Here is a 22996-nt window from a genome sequence, read left to right as displayed (position 1 = left end):
GTGTTTTATATCCTTACAGGCCCTGAATAGTTAAAAAGTATCAGCAGGCCGGAAGAGAGTGGCCCAAGCTGGACTCTATAGAAAGCACTCCCTGGATGCTCCTCTCCTGATTGGATTCAAACAGTACCTTACCAAGGATCTGGGAGTGGCAAATTATTCTCAGGAGGTATTTATTTTTTAAAGGCATTAAAAATTAAGCAATGGTATCTTCATTGTAAATGTTTTTGTTTCTTAGCTTAAAATTCACCCAAAATGATGTCAGCCATAAACATCATGACTCTATATTTCCTACCTGAATCTATTCTACTTAAATTATTACATTATACACAATTTGAGTTAATTTTAAAAAGTAAAAGGTAATGAAAGGAATGCATTTTCATAAGAAAGATAATACCGATATGCATGTGATAATCTTCCTTATATCATGTAGTGCGTCATTTGGACACTTTGTGGGCTTGAAATACAAAGAAAATCATGTTCTATGGTACAAGATAAATACAAAACTTAAGCTTTTATTTTAATTAGATTTGTTTATAAAGCATAAGCAATCATTTATTACATCGCTTCTTGAATTAAATCTTTTGACAAGAGGTAAGACTTCTATTTTACATTTAAACCCATGTTTAGCTGTGTTTTTTAGATTTAACTGAACCAATTTCTGTGTGTGATAATGTCCTTGAATTCTGACAACATCACACTAAATTACATGATATAAAACAGCTAATGTTTCTAGAGATAAAGTTTCTGGGATGCTTCTAATTACTTTTTATTACCAGGGACAGTTTAATTCACCTTGTACAGTACTGAAAGACCAAGATGCTTTTTTTAAAAGTTATTTGACATTTTATAGAACTTTGTCTACTATGGCAACATGATGAGCTTGGTGAAACTTGGAAAAATACTGCTTGGCCACTTATCTTAATATAAAGATAGGATAAAGGTTTATCTTTTGCACCTACCTGACCCCCAGGGAAGGCCAATGCTTTCTAAGTTGATGGTTCCCTACAGTAGACTGTACCTTATCTTCAAAGGTAATGTATATTGACCCAAATCAGTTTTGGAATCCAATCTACTGACAAGATGGAGCACATCCTTTTTTCAGGATTTTAGCATCATACGTTTGGTATATTTAGTCCCTAATGCTGAAAGAAATGATCATAGAACATTTGGACACTTTGTGGGCTTGAAATACAAAGAAAATCATGTTCTATGGTACAAGATAAATACAAAACTTAAGCTTTTATTTTAATTAGATTTGTTTATAAAGCATAAGCAATCATTTATTACATTAATATATGTGAAAATAACATTTTAGCATCATACGTTTAGTATATTTAGTCCCTAATGCTGAAAGAAATGATCATAGAACATGACATCTAACCTTACCTGTGGCGTCTTTTATCCCTATTGCTCAATGCACGGTGAAAGCATTGCATACATGTGTCTGACAATGAGGAATGGGCCCCTGAGACAGTCATTTGCATGTTTCACAAACGATCGTATATTACTAGAGATTCTGTTTGGGATTCAGATGTGAATTCGGACAGCAATCCCTTTCAAGAAATGATATGTTCTGGATGAGGTCAAAGGTGATGGAACACTGTATTTAGGATGTGTTTGCAGTGATTGTGTGTCTCCTGCTTCAACGCAGTGATATATAGATGTGCTCCTGTAATTTATTGGTACATGCCCAGGGCAGTAAGCAGTCTGAGGATTTATTTCCAGACGGCATAGAGCAGTGAAGCAGTGAAGTAGTGCAACACACTGGATCATTATATTATTAGAATCTATTCTATTTAAATTATTACATTATACACAATTTGAGTTCATTTTAAAAAGTAAAAGGTAATGAAAGGAATGCATTTTCGTAAGAAAGATAATACCGATATGCATGTGATAATCTTCCTTATATCATGTAGTGCGTCATTTGGACACTTTGTGGGCTTGAAATACAAAGAAAATCATGTTCTATGGTACAAGATAAATACAAAACTTAAGCTTTTATTTTAATTAGATTTGTTTATAAAGCATAAGCAATCATTTATTACATCGCTTCTTGAATTAAATCTTTTGACAAGAGGTAAGACTTCTATTTTACATTTAAACCCATGTTTAGCTGTGTTTTTTAGATTTAACTGAACCAATTTCTGTGTGTGATAATGTCCTTGAATTCTGACAACATCACACTAAATTACATGATATAAAACAGCTAATGTTTCTAGAGATAAAGTTTCTGGGATGCTTCTAATTACTTTTTATTACCAGGGACAGTTTAATTCACCTTGTACAGTACTGAAAGACCAAGATGCTTTTTTTAAAAGTTATTTGACATTTTATAGAACTTTGTCTACTATGGCAACATGATGAGCTTGGTGAAACTTGGAAAAATACTGCTTGGCCACTTATCTTAATATAAAGATAGGATAAAGGTTTATCTTTTGCACCTACCTGACCCCCAGGGAAGGCCAATGCTTTCTAAGTTGATGGTTCCCTACAGTAGACTGTACCTTATCTTCAAAGGTAATGTATATTGACCCAAATCAGTTTTGGAATCCAATCTACTGACAAGATGGAGCACATCCTTTTTTCAGGATTTTAGCATCATACGTTTGGTATATTTAGTCCCTAATGCTGAAAGAAATGATCATAGAACATTTGGACACTTTGTGGGCTTGAAATACAAAGAAAATCATGTTCTATGGTACAAGATAAATACAAAACTTAAGCTTTTATTTTAATTAGATTTGTTTATAAAGCATAAGCAATCATTTATTACATTAATATATGTGAAAATAACATTTTAGCATCATACGTTTAGTATATTTAGTCCCTAATGCTGAAAGAAATGATCATAGAACATGACATCTAACCTTACCTGTGGCGTCTTTTATCCCTATTGCTCAATGCACGGTGAAAGCATTGCATACATGTGTCTGACAATGAGGAATGGGCCCCTGAGACAGTCATTTGCATGTTTCACAAACGATCGTATATTACTAGAGATTCTGTTTGGGATTCAGATGTGAATTCGGACAGCAATCCCTTTCAAGAAATGATATGTTCTGGATGAGGTCAAAGGTGATGGAACACTGTATTTAGGATGTGTTTGCAGTGATTGTGTGTCTCCTGCTTCAACGCAGTGATATATAGATGTGCTCCTGTAATTTATTGGTACATGCCCAGGGCAGTAAGCAGTCTGAGGATTTATTTCCAGACGGCATAGAGCAGTGAAGCAGTGAAGTAGTGCAACACACTGGATCATTATATTATTAGAATCTATTCTACTTAAATTATTACATTATACACAATTTGAGTTCATTTTAAAAAGTAAAAGGTAATGAAAGGAATGCATTTTCATAAGAAAGATAATAAGTATATGCATGTGATAATCTTCCTTATATCATGTAGTGCGTCATTTGGACACTTTGTGGGCTTGAAATACAAAGAAAATCATGTTCTATGGTACAAGATAAATACAAAACTTAAGCTTTTATTTTAATTAGGTTTGTTTATAAAGCATAAGCAATCATTTATTACATTAATATATGTGAAAATAACATTTTAGCATCATATTATTACATACAGGTCTCTAGCTTCAACACAGTGAGATATATATATGCTCAGTGATTTATTGGTACATGCCCAGGGCAATAATCAGAATGAGGATTTATTTTCAGACGGGCTATAGGTAGTGTTGTGAAATACTTCAACACACTGGATCGCAGATTTAGACCCCCTGCACTCTTACTCCTTAAAAACCAAAGAAATGAAGATATGTAGCAATCACATTGTAACAGGGGTGACAGTGATTTAATGCTTATACTAGTGGACTTCTGGTACCTTTCGGGTACGGTGTTCCCTGAAGGGATCTCAAACCCTGCATTTCAGATGCCTAGCTGTATCGCTGATGTGTTGCACCTCAGAATCACTTTTAAACCTTACCTCTGGTATCTTTAATCCCTATTGCTCAACGCATGGTGAAAGTATTGCATAAATGTGTCTGAAAATGAGCAATGGGCACCTGAGAGTCATTTTCCTGTTCCACATGCAATTTCAACATTTTCCTTGGGAGACATCAAGCCAGCAAGCCACTGCTGTGGTTCAGTGGCCAGTGTGGAGTTCAGTGGCCCTGTTGTACACAGAAAGCACATTGAGTTCCTTGGACATGAAAAGTTCCAGATAAAAGCCATTTCTCATCCTTTTTCTTGGTGTCGATGTTGCTATTGTATGTAAAGGTGGCAACTTGCTCAGCGAGCAGGCGGAGCACACACCGAATGCAGATGTGTCTGAGTGGTGTGTCCAAGTGGCTGCAAAAGGACAGCGCTCCCGGGGCGCCGTGGCTTAGTTGGTTAAAGCGCCTGTCTAGTAAACAGGAGATCCTGGGTCCGAATACCAGCGGTGCCTTTTTTTGTTCTGTCTTCTTATTATTCCGATCAGTAAGTCAACACGTAGTCCACATGAAAGGTAGAAATATTCTCTTGTCTGTCTCTTGTTTGTATAGAACTGAATGTCCCTGACAATGTACTGTTAGTTTTAATTGAAGAACGGCATTTGTGTTCAAATATACCAGACAAGTTTATGTAACTGCTCATGCGACACTCAGTTGTAATTAGTCAAGAAATAAAGTCGAACAACAGCTGTGGGTTTGATTCTGAACGTATGAGATTGCAGCGCCTTTTACTTCCATTGACAAATGATAGAGATTCGAAGAGAGATCCTTCAGACCAGCAAGCAAACCCACGGCTATTTCGGTTTTCTATCTAGGCAACGTTGGTGTCTGCAATAGCATACATGAAAGCGTGATGCAATTTCTGTGGCTACATTTGTTGCACGTCATGCACAGTAAGAGTGTTTCTAACACCAAATAAAAAGTCAACAATTAGCGATCACGCCTTCTCCTCAGTTAACCCACTGAAACCCTTGCTGTTAACAGTTCTTTACTGCGTGCTTTACCAGCACCTACATATCGTGTCGGTTCTTTCAGCTTTATTCATTAGGTTTTCAAAGGCATAAGCAGAGCACCAGAGGTGCGAAGGCAAAGTGTGTGGTTATCTGAAGAATTGATGTCCATGGCAGCGGGGCCAAGCGATTTCGCGTTGTTATAGTACCAGGAAAGGAGAAGCGGCACTTCGCCTCTGCCGCGCAGGCACAAGGCGACAGGCGACATGCGGCAGACGCCAGAGTCGGCAGGTTTCGAACCTGCGTGGGGAGTCCCCAACGCATTTCGAGCCCATCGCCTTAACCACTCGACCACGACAAAAGCGAGCCTGCCGCCGCCGCATTCCTCCTATAATCAAACACGGACTGCGAGGTGGCTGCGGATACCTTTTTAAAGTTGCTCTCCGTTAAAAAAAAAATACCTTTCACAAGATACGTGCCGGCAGACAGACACACCTCAGAGGGTTTAAGGCTGGCTTCACGTTCAAATGATAAAGTCCCCCCGTCCGGATGTCAAAATGCAACTTTGGCAGACAGAACAAACATCAACAAACCACAAATGTGGACAAGGATTTTACAAGCTGCACCACACTGCACTTTCAAAAGCATTTACGTTCGTGTTAGACGCAGGACTTGCCTTTGATTTGCGCGCTTACGAACGCCATGGAAAACGAAACAAAACTAAAGCCCTCAGCTCCTGCACGTGATTATAATGCCGTTACGTGTCAAAGCAGTTATTTACGTCATCCTACCACTGCAACACGGGGAATAGAGAGAAATGAGCACACACTACGAATCGTCTCAATCACTCCCTAGAGTCGTAAGGCGCATTGAAGGGTGCACCCCCATCATTAATCGTTGCGCCTCTGTGAAAGGAAAGCTCTTGGGCAGTCTTTGAAACAGCTCGGATGAAACACTTGATTGCTTCCATGTGCATCTGGAGCCCACCCAGTGGGCAAAAGACGTATAATATACGTCTATTAAACGCTTACCTTATACGTCTAAATGTGGTCTACAATTCGTCTAGAATGAAATTCTAATATACGTCTAAAGTTATACGTCAATTATACGTCTATGTTTAGACGTTCATTATACATAAATGGTTGGAGTTCTATTATACGGATAAATTTAGAGGACTATTATACATATATGGTTGGAGTTCCAGATAACTTTAGAGGTCTATTATACGGATAACTTTAGAGGACTATTATACATATATGGTTAGAGGTCTGTTATACGTATAACTTTAGAGGTCTATTATACGTATATGGTTAGAGGTCTGTTATACGTATATGGTTAGAGGTCTATTATACGGATAACTTTAGAGGTCTATTATACGTATATGGTTAGAGGTCTATTATACGCATAACTTTAGAGGTCTATTATACGTATATGGGTAGAGGTCTATTATACATCAAAGATAGATTTTATAGGTGTAGAAACAAGTAAACCAAGCCAATGATTAGATTTAGAAATGTATTCTGAAAATACACATTCACACCTGAAACATATGTATTTCAAATTATACATTGTATACAATCAATCAACAATCAACATATGGGCAATAATCATAAAAAACACATCTAGTCTTAAACTTTAGCTACAAATTCTGGTAATATGGCAATATACAGTATAGTAATGACAAACACAAAACTAATTACATTAACACACTAACTCAAAACCACATTTTTAATTTAAATATACATTTTAAAATGTACAACTTCTATATTTCCAAGAAAAAAAAATATTACAATGGAAGTTAAGATGATTTTTTCCCACTATTTGCAAACCCTGTCTAATTGTCCTAACAGTTAGAACCAAAAACCTATTATTTTCAGTGTCCAGATCTCCTGGCCCCCTGCCTTTCATATGCATTCTTCAAGTAACACATTGCATGCTCCTTTATTTCTTTTTCTGTTGATGTAGGGTGGGACTTCAGCACCGCAGCTAGGAGAAAATTATATAATATTACTTCCCAAATAAATGATGATTAATATCTTCTTTAGTATAATCTAAAAAGTGAACGGTTTACTAAGCTCAAAACTGAAATAAATGTATAAAATTTGGCTTGCATCATAGCAGTTGAGCAATTAAGTCTGTCCTAATTAAAGAGTACCCAAAGTTTGAAAGTACAACATAGAATAAGAATAGAGAAACGGCAAAACGATTTTGTGTCATCTTCCCCATTCACACTATTTTATGTGCCATTTTTTGCTTATTCAAGTACTATTTTAATCAAAATAATATTAAGAAAGATCTGTATGTATTCAGATAGTATTATTATTGTTCATACTTACTCGTCAAAAGAGGATTGCTGAGATATTTGCGGATATACTTCTACGTTTGAAAAACGTGTCCAAAATTGTGACCAACGAATACTAGCAATGCATTGTGGTATATAACCGGAAAATATGCTGGGTTCGATATTTTCTCAACGTATGCGTTTATTAATGTTGTCGATATTATGGTTGAAATATAACATTGATAATACATCGCGGCTATGTGCCCCCTGCTATGAGCTGATGTGCAATTTTAACGCATGTAGTTAGTAAGGATCGGTCACTGTTGTATGGTATTATATATAATGACATTATGGAATAGGATGGGGACAGGCTTGGCATCACGGGGGGAGGGGGGAATGTTGCCCCTTCAGTTTTGGGCAAAAAGATTTACCTAACTTAATTTGCGCCCTAAAAAAATAGTTGTACTTTGTCAATGGTCAGACAACACTAAATGACAGGAACAGTCACTCAGTCTGTTTGATGGGCAGGAGGGCTATCCATCCAGGAACTGCACATATCAGTGTCGTTATTGAGTGTCAACATTACGATCCTGTTTGCTCAGGTGGACCGATTCCTTGCAGTAGTTTATCATTATACTTAAAATCGTTATATAACTAGGACTAGTTATAGCAGTCTGTGCTTTCTGTTGGTTTTACAACATTTTTTCTTAACGATTCAGAACGTCCATGTAGCTGCAAAAATGAACGCTTATGGTACTTTTCGCTCCAGGCAATACTCTCCAGTGAGAGTGACGAAAAATGTGAAACTGAACTTCATCGCAAATACCAGATTGTTAGTCGATATCTTCTATCATGAAGCACTAATCAATGGCATAGCTGCGAGATTTCATTTGGGTAGCTGCACCGTACAGCTCCGTTTCAACCGAAATATCACCCCGCTCAGAATTTCAGACGCCCCCCTACAGATTTTTCCCCGGGCACCGCGCACTGATGGGGGACGGGGTTTCCAGGAAATGGTATCAACTTTTCTCAAGAAAATAAAAATAGAAACTCTATAGGCACTCAAACATTTTACTGTTTTTTTTCAGGCAGGTGGCAAGACCCCTCCGCAAAACCCTTGTATGCCAAGCTGTGGGCATTGATTCGTCGAATACAGTATATTCACGGCGAAAATACGGCTATACGTATATATACGTCGCCTCGACGTATAATCAACGTCGAATTGCAACCGTAAAATCGACGACATTAATAAATGCATATATAACGTCGAAAACACATCTAACACTAGGAGTATACGGCACTCTGCACAGTGTACGAAGTAAATTATTTTCGCAGTAATTAATTTACACGTGTATAATAAATATAATTAATTACTGCGAAAATAATTTACTTCGTACACTGTGCAGAGTGCCGTATACTCCTAGTGTTAGATGTGTTTTCGACGTTATATATGTGTTTATTAATGTTTATTTCACAGCGTCATGCACCTTTTCATTGCTCTCGCTTTCAGAGCCTCCGCACGGCACACGACTCAACATCATGAAGCACATTGAAGTGAAAGCAGGGAGCGCTGCGACATGCACTGTGCAGATCCCGCCACACTAAGAGGTATATAAGCGTCAAAGGCAAGTCATTCCGAGTTGGTCGTTTGTGTTTTCCGTTCAGACGCGAAATGCTGAAATGATCTCTCGGCTCCTCGGTTGTCATTTCTGCTCCGTAAAGGAATCACAGCACGAGTCGGCTTCCAGCACGGTGGGTCGGGACACGATGCCGGGGGTCGGAGAGAGCGATGTCTTCCTCGTTAGTATAGGACCTGTCACCTGTCCCCACCTGTCACGCGGGAGACCGGGGTACATCAGGACGCGCATTGAAGTGAAAGCAGGATGCGCTGCGACATGCACTGTGCAGATCCCGCCACACTAAGAGGTGAGTGGGTCTGTTCGATCACAGCGCTAGCCGAATCCCCAATCCCCTTTTGTGCGTGGCGACAGAAGAAGTCTGGTCTGTTTCCGCCCGGTTTCGATCCGGGGACCTTTCGCGTGTGAGGCGAACGTGATAACCACTACACTACGGAAACTGTGGTCAGATGTGCCCAGCGGCCCAGCGCTGAGCTTCGCCAATGCGATTCAGCTGCTTCCAGTGCCTTTATTGGGGTGCGCTGATGGACCGTGCTCTCTCTCCAGAGACCAGCACGCCTGTCATGGACGGAGCAGGAAAGACGGCGCCACATTCTACAGCCCTCTCCACGCAATCGACGAAATCGGGCTACTGAAGTGGAGAAAATCGCCTCTCCAGAAAGTGCAAATATAATCTTGGAGAGTATAAATCCTATTGCCGAAGGTCAGCCCTGTCTACCAGAGTGACCCTCCCACCTCCTGCAGCGATGGTCAGCTCGTCTCACACGCGAGAAGTTTTGGCTGGAAACAAGCGCCCCCTCTTCTCGCACGTTGAGTAGTTTTAATGCGGCTCCTTCGTACACAGTGCTGATGTTTTGGAAAGCAGGAGGCAAAATTGACACGTTCCCATACCGGGAGTCGAACCCGGGCCGCCTGGGTGAAAACCAGGAATCCTAACCGCTAGACCATATGGGAGTGCACAACCCTGCTGTTCCGGGCATCATGCAAGCTAACTACATAAATATGAGAAAACACGCAAGAGAGTTGTCACTCAGAGTGTCGAAGGGTCGATGTATACTGGGGCTCAGTTGAAATGCAACGTCAGGACTTTCCCGAATTATGTCACACGAAGAGAGCACAGCCTTTTCCGCCCTGCCACGTGTGTGTCGGTAACTCGCCGTGATCGTATAGTGGTCAGTACTTTGCGTTGTGGCCGCAACAACCCCGGTTCGAATCCGGGTCACGGCAGAATAGGGGCGTCTGCTTTTACTACTTGCACGAATGAAGGCAAAAAAAAGCCAATTGATGTGAACGAACGGCGCTTTACAGAGGAGTACTGCCTGACTGGATCGTTGATGAACGACAGAGACCACTCCGACCTCTTCTCGGGTTTCTTCAATGACTTACTAAGGATCTTCTTCACATTCGCCCATGCAGGGGAAGCCAGTTACACCAAAGCAAACGCAGGAAAGTGCAATTCAAGCAGAGACCAGGAGGGACTTGTTTACACCGAGAGTGGTCGGAGAATGGAACAATGCGCCCAGCCCTGTTGCTGGAGCCGATTCTTGATGAGATCTTGGGCTCACTAAGAAGCCCCCGCTGGATGCTAATCTTTCTGTTGTTCTTGCAGGTCCTGCGCTGCTTTTGAGCCGACAGAGCTCGTCCTGATCTGTCGGCACAGCCCAATTGCAAATGATCGGCTCCGCATACAGAAGGAACGTGCGTTTGGTACAAGAGTGCATGAAGGCACCGGAAATACATTGGGAACAAATGACCGGTCGCTCAATACCTCTGTGAAGTACAGGAGCGTGCGAAATGAGGCTGTTTCCGCCCGGTCTCGAACCGGGGACCTTTCGCGTGTTAGGCGAACGTGATAGCCGCTACACCACGGAAACCTGCAGGGACTGCTGCTGGTGTCTCGCTTGCGTTTCGGGCTGAGAAAGGGACGCGTCACTTTAGGCAGGGGGCGCTGGAGAGAGGAACAAAGGGCGCGATGAAACAAAACACCGAAACCCGGGATCTTTAGATCTTCAGTCTAACGCTCTCCCAGCTGAGCTATTTCGGCCGTGCACAGAGCCCACAGCCACCTGCTCCAGCCTTCCTGTGTTGCGGCATGAGCGCACCAAGAGTAGCGGGAGAGTGTTGCAGGAACGTCACTCAGAAGGAAAGCCACCCAGGTGCGCCCTCTGAGCTCTGTCCAGCGCATCTTCCTCGCATGGACTCCTGCCTGCGACGGGCAGGAAACAATTAGCAAGAACAGAACAACACCCCATGGGTGTCTCATGACCACACCTTAGGTTGTGACACGTGCAGGTGTGAGGGGTTGCTTTGCTACTTTGGACCAGAGCTTGGGCGGAGGGAGGGCGGGAAAGCAGACAAAGAGGTGACACCTCAAGGTCTGCACGATCACAGCTCTCCGCCGCCCCAGGATTCCGCTCGATAAGCTGCTGGACACACCCGCCCCTCCTCACACAGACCGTGGAAAAGCCCTCGAGTGGGAGGGCTCTCTCTTCCTCCCAGGAGCTCTTGGACACGATGCACAGACAGGGTGCGGGGAGCCGCCGCCTGCAAACACGGCTCCAGGCAGGACTCCACTCCGTAGGAGCCGCAGAGCAGAGGAGATGGGGGCAGCTTAGCTCCTGTGCAGAGACCTGAGCTGCTGTTGCTGCAGACGCTGTCTTTTCTGCACTCGGGGTAGGAGTGAATGTTGAGTTGCCCTTAGAAATGAAGCAGAGTACTTCAACGGCACGGGTGTGTGTGTGTGTGCGTGCGCCCTGGTGATTCTGGGAGACAGATCGAACCTGGGCTAAAAGAGAGGAGGCTTAGCCCTCTTCCATTTGCTACTTCAAAGTTGTACAACCCATTTGTATCTGCTAGGCGGCGCAGTCGTCGTGCACAAAGAACGCTTTGAAAAGCGTCCAAAGCAAGTCATTCCGAGTTGGTCGTTTGTGTTTTCCGTTCAGACGCGAAATGCTGAAATGATCTTTCGGCTCCTCGGTTGTCATTTCTGCACCGTAAAGGAATCACAGCACGCGTCGCCTTCCAGCACGCTGGGTCGGAGCGTGCGATGTCTTCCTCGTTAGTATAGTGGCAAGTATCCCCGCCTGTCACGCGGGAGACCGGGGTTCGATTCCCCGACGGGGAGTAGCTTTTCTTTTACCTCCTTAGAGAAAGGACTGCCTTTCACTTCTCTGTTTTCTAACACAGCGTCGTGCACCTTTTCATTGCTCTCGCTTTCAGAGCCTCCGCACGGCACACGGCTCGACATCAGGAAGCACATTGAAGTGAAAGCAGGGAGCGCTGCGACATGCACTGTGCAGATCACGCCACACTAAGAGGTGAGTGGGTCTGTTCGATCACAGCGCTAGGCGAATCCCCAATCCCCTTTTGTGCGTGGCGACAGAAGAAGTCTGGTCTGTTTCCGCCCGGTTTCGATCCGGGGACCTTTCGCGTGTGAGGCGAACGTGATAACCACTACACTACGGAAACTGTGGTCAGATGTGCCCAGCGGCCCAGCGCTGAGCTTCGCCAATGCGATTCAGCTGCTTCCAGTGCCTTTATTGGGGTGCGCTGATGGACCGTGCTCTCTCTCCAGAGACCAGCACGCCTGTCATGGACGGAGCAGGAAAGACGGCGCCACATTCTACAGCCCTCTCCACGCAATCGACGAAATCGGGCTACTGAAGTGGAGAAAATCGCCTCTCCAGAAAGTGCAAATATCATCTTGGAGAGTATAAATCCTATTGCCGAAGGTCAGCCCTGTCTACCAGAGTGACCCTCCCACCTCCTGCAGCGATGGTCAGCTCGTCTCACACGCGAGAAGTTTCGGCTGGAAACAAGCGCCCGCTCTTCTCGCACGTTTTGCACGTTGAGTAGTTTTAATGCGGCTTCTTCGTACACAGTGCTGATCTTTTGGAAAGCAGGAGACAAAATTGACACGTTCCCATACCGGGAGTCGAAACCGGGCCGCCTGGGTGAAAACCAGGAATCCTAACCGCTAGACCATATGGGAATGCACAACTCTGCTGTTCCGGGCATCATGCAAGCAAACGACATGAATATGAGAAAACACGCAAGAGAGTTGTCACTCAGAGTGTCGAAGGGTCGATGTATACTGGGGCTCAGTTGAAATGCAACGTCAGGACTTTTCCGAATTATGTCACACGAAGAGAGCACAGCCTTTTCTGCCCTGCCACGTGTGTATCGGTAACTCGCCGTGATCGTATAGTGGTCAGTACTTTGCATTGTGGCCGCAACAACCCTGGTTCAAATCCGGGTCACGGCAGAATAGGGGCGTCTGCTTTTACTACTTGCATGAATGAAGGCAAAAAAAAGCCAATCGATGTGAACGAACGGCGCTTTACAGAGGAGTACTGCCTGACTGGATCGTTGATGAACGACAGAGGCCACTCCGACCTCTTCTCGGGTTTCTTCAATGACTTACTAAGGATCTTCTTCACATTCGCCCATGCAGGGGAAGCCAGTTACACCAAAGCAAACGCAGGAAAGTGCATTTCATGCAGAGACCAGGGGGGACCTGTTTACACCAAGAGTGGTCGGAGTATGGAACAATGCGCCAAGCCCTGTTTCTGGAGTCGATTCTTGATTAGATCTTGGGCTCACTAAGAGGCCCCCGCTGGGTACTAATCTTTCTGTTGTTCTCGCAGGTGTTGCGCTGCTTTTGAGCCGACAGAGCTCGTCTTGGTCTGTCGGGACAGCCCAATTGCAAATGATCGGCTCCAGGTACAGAAAAAACATGCGTTTGGTACAAGAGTGCATGAAGGCACCCGAAATACATTGGGAACAAATGACTGGTGGTTCAAAACCTCTGTGAAGTGCAGGAGTGTACAAGAAGAGGCTGTTTGCACCCAGTCTCGAACCGGGGACCTTTCGCGTGTTAGGCGAACGTGATAGCCGCTACACTACGGAAACCTGTAGGGAGTGTTGCTGGTGTCTCGCTTGCGTTTCGGGCTGAGAAAGGGACGCGTCACTTTAGGCAGAGGGCGCTGGAGAGAGGAACAAAGGGCGCGATGAAACAAAATGCTGAAACCCGGGATCGAGCCAGGGACCTTTAGAACATTCTCTCACGAATCGTTAGAATACGTGCGTTTGATCATCAATTGCGTAACAACCACATTCGTTCGACTTGAGCCATCAAGCTCATAGTTTTCAAATCTTGAAAGCTGTCATCGAGCACATCATAGTGTGCAGTACGCCCCGTAACTTGCGTACTTCAACAGAAAGAAGAGCAGACAGCTCCATAAATATGCGAGGCGCAGAGAGTGCAAGGCGAGCCGCACACGCTTCGGTGGCTGAGAGAGGGCAGTTTTTGCTTCTGCATTTCCCAAGTAAGGACGCATGACAACAAGCGATCGCGGTGCTCATTTACGACATAGTGGTGATGAGTTTTCAGTACGTGTTCTTTTGAACGAGCAATGAGGTTGCTGCCTTGGACAGCTGACTGCACGCTCTCATTGTGCCACGTGATGAGTATTAACCAGGCTCGTTCAGTCATTAGTCACATTCCATCGTTTGCCATAAGCAGATGCTGCAAGGTGATGTGGATATCAGTTCCCAGTCTTGTGGACGAGGACAAAAAGAACACACAAGGGCTCATCCGCGAGTTGAACCCAGGACCTCCCACTCCCTAAGCAAGAATCATACCCCTAAACCAATGAGCCACGGCAGCACTTTCCATTTTATTCTGTCAGCGAGCTTGAGGGGGAGAGGCGTCATTCGCTCGTCCAGTCAGACCTTCATCAATAAGTCAAGAAAGCCGCAATTACACGACTGCCTTGCAGACGAAGGGCAGTGAACTGCACCCGGTAAGAGGGGAACAAGTGGCTCTAGGCGACACCGAGGCATGAGCCCCAGCGAGGGGGGTTAGCTTGCATGGTACAGCGCTTGCTTTGCATGCGAGAGGTAGCGGGATCATTTCCCGTGTGCTTAGAGCTTGATGTGCCGAAAGGTGTCCTTTAGCCTGTGGTCACGCCTTGCATGGAGAGCGTCATGCAGCTGTCAATCATTTCGCAGCCACGCCCCCTCTTCATCTTCTTTCTGCCTTAAGCGTCTCCGCCACTCTCTCTTGACATTTCATGTCAGCATGTCAGAAGTCCGAGTGACGTTTTTAATGGCTGAGTGAGGGCACGATGCTGAAGCAGAGAGGCCACTTCAGCCAGAGAGACTTGTGCTAGGTGAGATCTGAAAAACAGACTCGCAACAGAAACAGACCAAAAAAGTATCGGTGAGATCAAAAGGCAAATGCAACATCCAGCAGAGGGCGTCTAAAGATTAGGGAACGGGCGACTGAAATCCATGAGGCAAACTTTCCAGCTGTGTACTGCAGCTGGCCTCGTTGGCGTAGTTGGTAGCACGTCAGTCTCATCATCTGAAGGTCCTGAGTTTGATCCTCACACGGGGCAGGGCTGCTTCCTCTCTTGCTCTTTTCAAACACTTGCGGCAACTGTTCGCTCATAACCACGTCTGGAATGCGTGACCTTTACACGGGGGAGAAGCAACGCCGCATCCCTTTTCTAAAGAACATTCACATTCAGAAATAAGTCAAGAAATTTGCCATTACTTTCGCTCGCGCTGCTGTCAGCCTGCCCATGTTGCCAAAGAAAGATTCACTCGGCGTCAACATGACAGAACAGCGATCACTTGAAAACACTGTTCCACACTCCGTAAGCAAGAACTTCAGTGTTTGCAGTCACCCGATATGCCGATAGTCAAAGGAGCACAAAACACAAAGCGTCAAAAGACAAGATGAGTTGATGGAAAGAGCGTTGAATTGATGAGCACAAAAGTTCAGCTCGTACAATAGGCAACGAAGGTCCCGGCGTCATCATCGCACTTGAAAGGACTGCCTTGCAGACTAAGGGCAGTGGGAGGTTGCTGTTTTGAGATGGAGGCATTGGGATGGTGGGCCGAGATCTATTCTTCTTAAGGAATTCTTCATCGTGAAAGATCGGTCCACAGGTCATCCAAAGAACTTACAAATTTTTGGGACTCTTCCGGAAGGGAGTGAAGTGCTCAAACACATGACATGCCCCCTTGATCTCACATGCACAATTCTGCTGCAACATGCACAGCTACCGTCCACACCAGGCAGTGGGGCTTCAGCAGAATTTGCTACGCCACCTGCAATTACATATCCAGCTGCACACATATACATGGCCCCTCTGTCCTTTTCAGGATCTCAAAAAAAAGCATAGCGTGGTTTTCCTGCAACCTGATTGACCGCATCTCCCTCAGAATGTGCCCCGTTGCATTCATTGCTGAAGCAGGACGGAGGCTAACGGGCATGCCAGAACAGTTAGGCTCAGCGATCTCTCCAAAATATTGTGGTTGTAGTGGAAGAAATATGGTTTAAATTGTACCTTGGTATTTCAAACTCTCTCTAGAATGTTATCCATTTCTATTTTATTTTGACAGTAACTGGCTAATGACACTAGATGAAAAGAGAAGAAAGAAAACACAACGTTTCGGCCGTGGAGCCTTCTTCAGGTGTGAGGGCTCCACGGCTGAAATGTTGTTTTCTTTCTTCTCTTTTAAGCATGGAATAGACCTATTACTTGTTCCTTTGCAGCCTACGCATGCTGACACAGCTCCCCACCTGAACTGCTAATGATGCCTGGTAGTTTGTGGTACTTGGGTATTGTCTTATGTTTGCTCAAACTGCATATGTGCGATTGCATATTTTTGGGTATTTTCATATGTCAATATTTAATTCACTGACATTCCTGTATGCTTGGAAGAAAGGTAGATTGGATTTGGCACAGGACGCCTGCCCATATTTGTTGATCATTGTTGGGCTGGAAAAACAATGATAAAAAGTGTATGAAAAAAGCTCTCTCCAATATTTCCCTTCCCTTCGCCATGGTTACACTGCCCGTTCTTTCCGTCTTTTGTCCTTCAACAAAGATTCCAGGGCTCTTTTTCCACCATAATATCAGAAGCCAAAAAATAACCATCTAATGTGTAAACAGCATTTGTAATGTTGGTAGCTGGAAGAGGTCAAGTATGTTTGCAAGACCTAGCTGATTACACCACAGACTTACTTTGTTGTTGTCAGTTTTTTTTTCTCTTTTAAAGGCTGTAGGTGGGGTGTGATGGACTGTACCACTATCATAGAAGATTTTTTCAGGACACATCGCAGTTCCATAGTAGAATTTATCAATAGTAGAATTCCATAGGACCTTATTTACCAACATATTACCCAGTGTGAGACTCTGCCAGTAAACCTCAGAGCATTGAGTTCTCCACTGATAAAGATGGCTGTCTGAAGTCATGAAATCCACTGCTGGGATGCCTGAGAGACAGTAATTGAATCTTGGCTGGAATTAGGCTTTCTATTAGTGTTGATCTTTGGGAATTATGTGGTAAAAAGGGAAAACTCCTTTACTTTAGTCACTTTGAATGTTCAAATGTACAGAACCTGCAAAACTAAGCAATGAAAAAAATCCATCACCACTCTCATGATAGCATAACTCATAGTCTCTGCTGTTGTGTAACAATACACACTTTCAATTTTCTTATCGCCTGTCTCCAGAGAGAATGTTGTTAGTGCTGATGACCTTGAATTAGACCTTGTTGACTCTGTAAAACAATCTTCCTCTGCTTAGATTTTCACTCAGATTGATTTTGTTCTCAGATTATTCCTGGCAGGACTGAGTTTCTAGGAAATGAAAAGTGAAAGAAAAAGTACAGAAGATCAGCCCTTGAATATACAACATTGTGCAGTGAGATTGTTAAATGTATTAGCTACTATCCTGTGCTAGAGCCTGTCGTGGTAAGCAGTGGATGACAGGATCTAGCACAGATACTAATGAAACACTGTTAATGAAAGATAAAACACTTGAGTCTTATTTTAGTTTTCCATTTCCCTTTCATTTGTGATGTACTGTACAACAGGCCACAGAACATGCACAAAAACAGATATGCACACATTCACACCAGGCAATGACAGTCTGCCCAGTCAGAATCTGAGCTGAGGTATCAGATTTCTGAATTCCCTGAATTCTGTCATGGATCATCCACAATAAGGGCAATATTTGAACACGAGGATCCCCAGGAGAGAGCCTAGTAACATAAATCTTGGAGCAAAAGCAGATGATTAACTTCATAGTTTGTGTGGTTGAGCCAAAGTTGAGCATGAGGATATGTGAGTCACCATTCTTAGAAATGGATCCAACTTCAGACAGGCGTCAAAAGTAAGAGTATACAGTGCTGGGGCAATGACACTTCAATGATCAGAAGGATAACAAGAGTTTTAATGCATTGAAATTGATTTTCTGGTGATGCACACTGTCATGGAACTATTAATTTTTTAAGGATCACTTACTGACGTCAGACAGCTGCCAATTCTCCAGACTGGAAGGATGAACAGTTTATCCCCCTAGGTACCATATTTCCATATTTCGAAGCATTGGAATAATACATGTCATACAGCAACATAAAAACAGGAAGACAAGTATCACAGCCCCTATAATCGGTGTTAGTAACTTAAAAGAAAAACATTCCCCCTGGCCCAAACAGTGATTCTAACCAGGAGAGAAAAGCCGGTGTATCTTTTATGCCTCTCTCTTTATTCACCTTGTCTTTTAGTTCTTTCAAATGCTGAATAGCGAGCGTAAGATTTCCGTAATCATAGTCATTAGCTGGAATATATGTACAACAGGAGTCTCCTACTAAAGCATAGACTCCTCCAGATGCTGCATTTTGAAGGTCCAGCACGAACCTGTTCTGAAGTGCCATTAATCTAACTCCCCTTAATTCTTGTTTGATAGCGTCTAAGCCTTCTAACGTGATATTAATAAAAGAGTACATTTCATAAAAAGTCGCATGGGTGAGGCTGTAGAATGAGGCATTAAAGCACATATATAACAAGATGCATTAAATTTCTTTAACTTTACAGTATGATTTATAAATTTATACCACAAATTACTCATATCCCCCTCATTATCAGTTTCATTCAGCCAGTTTGTATACAAAGAGGCTTCGTGTTTAGATTCTTCCTCTTTTGGGGTGGTGACAGGCTTCTACATAAAAAGGAAAAAGGCTGTGCACATCAGTCCCAAGCAGGTTATCCCCATCTGTCCTTGTGGAGACATCACTCCTGCGCTTTGCTCAGTTCGTTTGTGACCTTTTTACAGTGGGAAGCATGAATCCAGGGCACCATTTCTGTGACCTTCACAGCAGTGGCAGTGGTCAGCAGCACCTGGTACAGCCCCCTCCACCTGAGTGAACACCATTTCTTTTTCCTGAAGTCTTTCACCAGAATCCAGTCTCCTTATTCACTCATTAGTTCTTACAGCACAGGTAAATCCCTGTGGGCTGGAGCCCAGCATAATCCTAGGCTTTTTTGGTCAACATTGGTCAACAGATTGGTCAACAACTGGGTAATAACTCTTAGAAAAATCTACACATTGTTCCCCTGCCTCAGCTGTGACGTTTTGTAGAACAATTCTAGCTGAAGTTGTAAAATTTCTCTTTGTTCCGTTCCTGCAAAACATCTTATTATGAACAAACAAACCACAATAATCATTTGCATCTAGGGGAATCACTCCCAAGGGTAACCCCCCTTAAAGCTATATTGTTCTACCCATCAGGTTCTGCCACTAGATAAGAGAACCTTTCCCATGAAATCATTTTTTGACCTTCATGATCCCTTCAGGGCGTACAATTAGCACAGAAGCAGCAGCTTTAGTCCACATGTTTTTCAAACAGGATATTAACGATATGATCATAACGAATAATACCAGACCCACAAATATGTATTGAACCAGAGACCCTCTCCATGTTCCTAGCACAGACTGTAGCCATGCACCAATACCCCAATCATCTGGATTGCAGGATTTACGAAGAAAATTATTTTCGCAGTAATTAATTTATTATATTTACTATATTTATTATACACGTGTAAATTAATTACTGCGAAAATAATTTACTTCGTACACTGTGCAGAGTGCCGTATACTCCTAGTTGCGGCACACACGATACATACAGTTAAAAGCCTCAGGCACTGTGTTAGATGTGTTTTCGACGTTATATATGCGTTTATTAATGTCGTCGATTTTACGGTTGCAATTCGACGTCGAGGCGACGTATATATACGTATAGTCGTATTTTCGCCGTGAATATACGTATATTCGACGAATCAATGCCCACTGGGTAAACTCTTGAGCAAACTCTGAACCAGCTCTAAGGAAACTAATCCGATTAGACGTTACTTTGACTCATCTTTTTACGCTCAGTGCTGGATTGCTCAAACTCCAGCTAGGGTTAGGGTTAGCATTCCCACGCTACTTAGACACTTTGTTTACGCTCAGTGCTGGATTTTGGGAACTTCAGGACGAGTGGGAATTTTCTCCTATCTGTCAATTCTGTTTTGTTTTGGAGACTCTTGGCTGCCTATGTTGTACAGTGCAGCGTGAAGGAAACATTTTCCAAAACTGTGTCAGCTCAAAAGTTGTAAGAAAACCTCTCCAGCTGCTTTAACTCTCTTCATTTTTGTCATTTAATGTGACACTCGATGTATAACTGGAGCCTCACATATGCAAATGGTGAGGCTCCAGTTCGACACCACTTTACAGTATCTGACAAAAGCATGGCAGACTGTGCCATGACCGGCAGATAACTTCTGCTTATTTTTACCATATTAAACATTGGAAATCCAACCACTTGCATTTGTGACACTTGATTTTGACTCCACCTAAGACTCTTAAATCTTCAAACACTTTTCTCTTCTCCTTCAACACTCTTGTCTGTCGGCACTATGTGGCAGCGTTGCATGACAACCCATCTCACCACGGAAAGGAACCTAACAGCTTTGGTAAGAGAGGAGAAAAGAACCTGGCCCGTACGGGGATCGAACCTGTGACCTTGGCGTTATTAGCACCACGCTCTAACCAACTGAGCTAACCGGCCTCACGACGGTGGTCCTCTCTGTGCTGCAAAAAATCGAACTCAGGGAATTTCTTTTGCCCTCCTTTGAATAGAAAGCCGTGTAATTCAGTGTACGGGCTTTCTCGTGCAGTTTCATGGTTCTTGTAACCCAAATCCTACACTGGCCTGAAGTGTCCCCCCATTTCACAGCATTTTTCAGCTGATTTAAAATGTACCTAAAGGAGAAGCATTATTGAAGACCATCAATTACCAAGAGCTTTTGTCAAAGGTTTTGGTGGTCATTTTTAATGACCACAGAGCACTATGACCTCGGTTTTACATCTCATCCGAAAGACAGCGCCCTTTTACAACACAGCGTCTCCGTCACTATGCTGGGACACTGGGACCCGCACAGACCTCAGGGTGAGCGCCCCCCCGCCGGCACCATTAACACCGCTTCCAGCTGGAAGCTTTGTTTTCCCCTGTAGCTTACCCTCATCCGGGTACTGACCTGGCTCACACCTGCTTAGCTTCAGTGGGTTTTCAGTTGCGAGTTGCAAGGGGATGCAAGTGATGGAGCCGCTCGCTGCAAAAGCCACTGCATTGGCCGGGAATCAAACCCAAGCCTCCCGCGTGGCAGGCAAGAATTCTACCACTGAACAACCAATGCTCAGTGTCTGGGCCTTCAAAAAAGACGCTTTTTTGGTGCTCTGTGCAAAAAGCGTCGACATGCTTCCAGCTGCAAAATGCCATTCGCGGATGCTGAAGAATTTATTTTCAAGGCAGCGGGTACAAGCGATTGGGCGTTTTAAAACCACCAGGAACAGCAAAGAGGCGCGCTTCTTTGCTTGCGCCGGAACACACCGACCGGAGGCGGACAACGTAGTCGGCAGGATTCGAACCTGCGCGGGGAGACTCCAATGGATTTCTAGTCCATCGCCTTAACCACTCGGCCACGACTACAGCAAGCCCCGCTGCCGCTGCGTTCTTGCTACAATCTTACCTGGATCGCGAGGCGCCGGCGGAAGCCTATTTCAAAGTCGTTCTCCGTTTCAAAAAAACATTTCCAAAATACAAGCCTTGCAGACAGACACGCCTCAGAGGACTTAAGGGTGGCTTCATGTCGGAATGATAAAGTCTCCCCGTCCGGACATGAAAATGCCACTTTGTTACACACAAAAAAAGAATCAACAACAGAGAAATGCCCACAAGCATTTGAAAAGCCGCACCATGCGCACTTGAAATAGCTCTTACATTAGTGGTAGACGCAGGAATCGCCTTTTTATTTACGCTCTTACAAACGCGATGGAAAGCAAAACAAAGCAAAGCAGAGCAAAACAAAACGAACAAACGAAAACCCTCACGTCCCGCATTTGCATATAACGCCGTTACGTGCCCAAGCGGTATTGTACGTCATCCTAGCACTGCACGCCGGTGCGTATGGTATATGGGAACGAGCACACGCCACGAATCGTCTCGAATCACTCCCTACAGCTGTAAGGTGCCTTGAAGCGTGCACCCCCAACATTCTTCTTTGCTCATCTGTGAAAGGTAAACTCTTGAGCAAACTCTGAACCAGCTCTAAGGAAACTAATCCGATTAGATGTTACTTTGACTCATCATTTAAGGGATCCTTGTTAATTGGAGAAATCAAGGATTTCGAATGAGTTCTGTGTGCGTTAAAAGACAGCTATACACAGAAAACATGCAGGACACTGCTCATGATGTTTCCCGAGCCGAAACACAGTGCGTTTTTCCAAGCCATCTGACCAAGCCCGCCCACCGAAAACTGCAGCAGATCGTGTAAAGGCATTCAACTTTGTAACTACTGCACGCACAGGAAGCAGAATAAATTCCTCTTTTCAAACTGTCAAAGGTTTGCTGCAGGACATCGCACAATCTCTTTTGAACGGGGACAAACGATTTCTTATGGGGCGCAGTAAGTACAGACGTTTATAAAGCTCCACTCATGCCGACGATGCAGCATGAAGAAGCGCAACCTAACGTTTGCATTCCTAGCACTGTTGCAACCTAGCACTGTTGCATTCCCCGCATCAGTAGCTAAGAGAATATAATTTACGACTCTTGTTAATGCAGTTTCAGAAACCAGACTGAAATTTCTCAAGTATATTATTTGAATCCATTTGATGTTGGGCAACAACTATTCTTTCAAGACTCTTAGATTGAAATGGGACCTTTGAGACAGGCCTGTAGTTGTTAAGAACTTGTGGATCCAAATTTGACTTCTTAAGGAGCGGTCTAAGAACCACTACCTTAAATTGATCATGTACGACGCCTGACGCAAGCGATGCAT

The 22996-nt window shown here is 43.8% G+C and overlaps 9 non-coding genes across 9 annotated transcripts; 3 read left to right on the top strand and 6 right to left on the bottom strand.

The window, feature by feature from the left end:
- Window positions 1–4330: 4330 nt before the first annotated feature.
- trnat-agu (transfer RNA threonine (anticodon AGU)) lies at window positions 4331–4404 on the top strand. Its single transcript has one exon. It is a non-coding gene; the product is annotated as a tRNA-Thr (tRNA).
- A 4780-nt stretch (window positions 4405–9184) lies between these two features.
- trnav-cac (transfer RNA valine (anticodon CAC)) lies at window positions 9185–9257 on the bottom strand. The gene has a single exon. It is a non-coding gene; the product is annotated as a tRNA-Val (tRNA).
- A 442-nt stretch (window positions 9258–9699) lies between these two features.
- Window positions 9700–9771, bottom strand: trnae-uuc (transfer RNA glutamic acid (anticodon UUC)). Its single transcript has one exon. It is a non-coding gene; the product is annotated as a tRNA-Glu (tRNA).
- Window positions 9772–9972: 201 nt separating this feature from the next.
- Window positions 9973–10044, top strand: trnah-gug (transfer RNA histidin (anticodon GUG)). Its single transcript has one exon. It is a non-coding gene; the product is annotated as a tRNA-His (tRNA).
- A 574-nt stretch (window positions 10045–10618) lies between these two features.
- trnav-aac (transfer RNA valine (anticodon AAC)) lies at window positions 10619–10691 on the bottom strand. Its single transcript has one exon. It is a non-coding gene; the product is annotated as a tRNA-Val (tRNA).
- Window positions 10692–11869: 1178 nt separating this feature from the next.
- On the top strand, window positions 11870–11941 carry trnad-guc (transfer RNA aspartic acid (anticodon GUC)). The gene has a single exon. It is a non-coding gene; the product is annotated as a tRNA-Asp (tRNA).
- Window positions 11942–12212: 271 nt separating this feature from the next.
- trnav-cac (transfer RNA valine (anticodon CAC)) lies at window positions 12213–12285 on the bottom strand. The gene has a single exon. It is a non-coding gene; the product is annotated as a tRNA-Val (tRNA).
- Window positions 12286–12736: 451 nt separating this feature from the next.
- trnae-uuc (transfer RNA glutamic acid (anticodon UUC)) lies at window positions 12737–12808 on the bottom strand. Its single transcript has one exon. It is a non-coding gene; the product is annotated as a tRNA-Glu (tRNA).
- Window positions 12809–20650: 7842 nt separating this feature from the next.
- Window positions 20651–20724, bottom strand: trnai-aau (transfer RNA isoleucine (anticodon AAU)). The gene has a single exon. It is a non-coding gene; the product is annotated as a tRNA-Ile (tRNA).
- Between the last annotated feature and the right edge of the window lie 2272 nt (window positions 20725–22996).

The sequence above is a fragment of the Lepisosteus oculatus genome, unplaced genomic scaffold (genome assembly GCF_040954835.1).
Source record: "Lepisosteus oculatus isolate fLepOcu1 unplaced genomic scaffold, fLepOcu1.hap2 HAP2_SCAFFOLD_64, whole genome shotgun sequence".
NCBI classification, from domain to species: domain Eukaryota; kingdom Metazoa; phylum Chordata; class Actinopteri; order Semionotiformes; family Lepisosteidae; genus Lepisosteus; species Lepisosteus oculatus.
The sequence above is the reverse complement of the archived record's forward strand: the minus strand, read 5'-3'. Positions and strand labels throughout refer to the sequence as shown.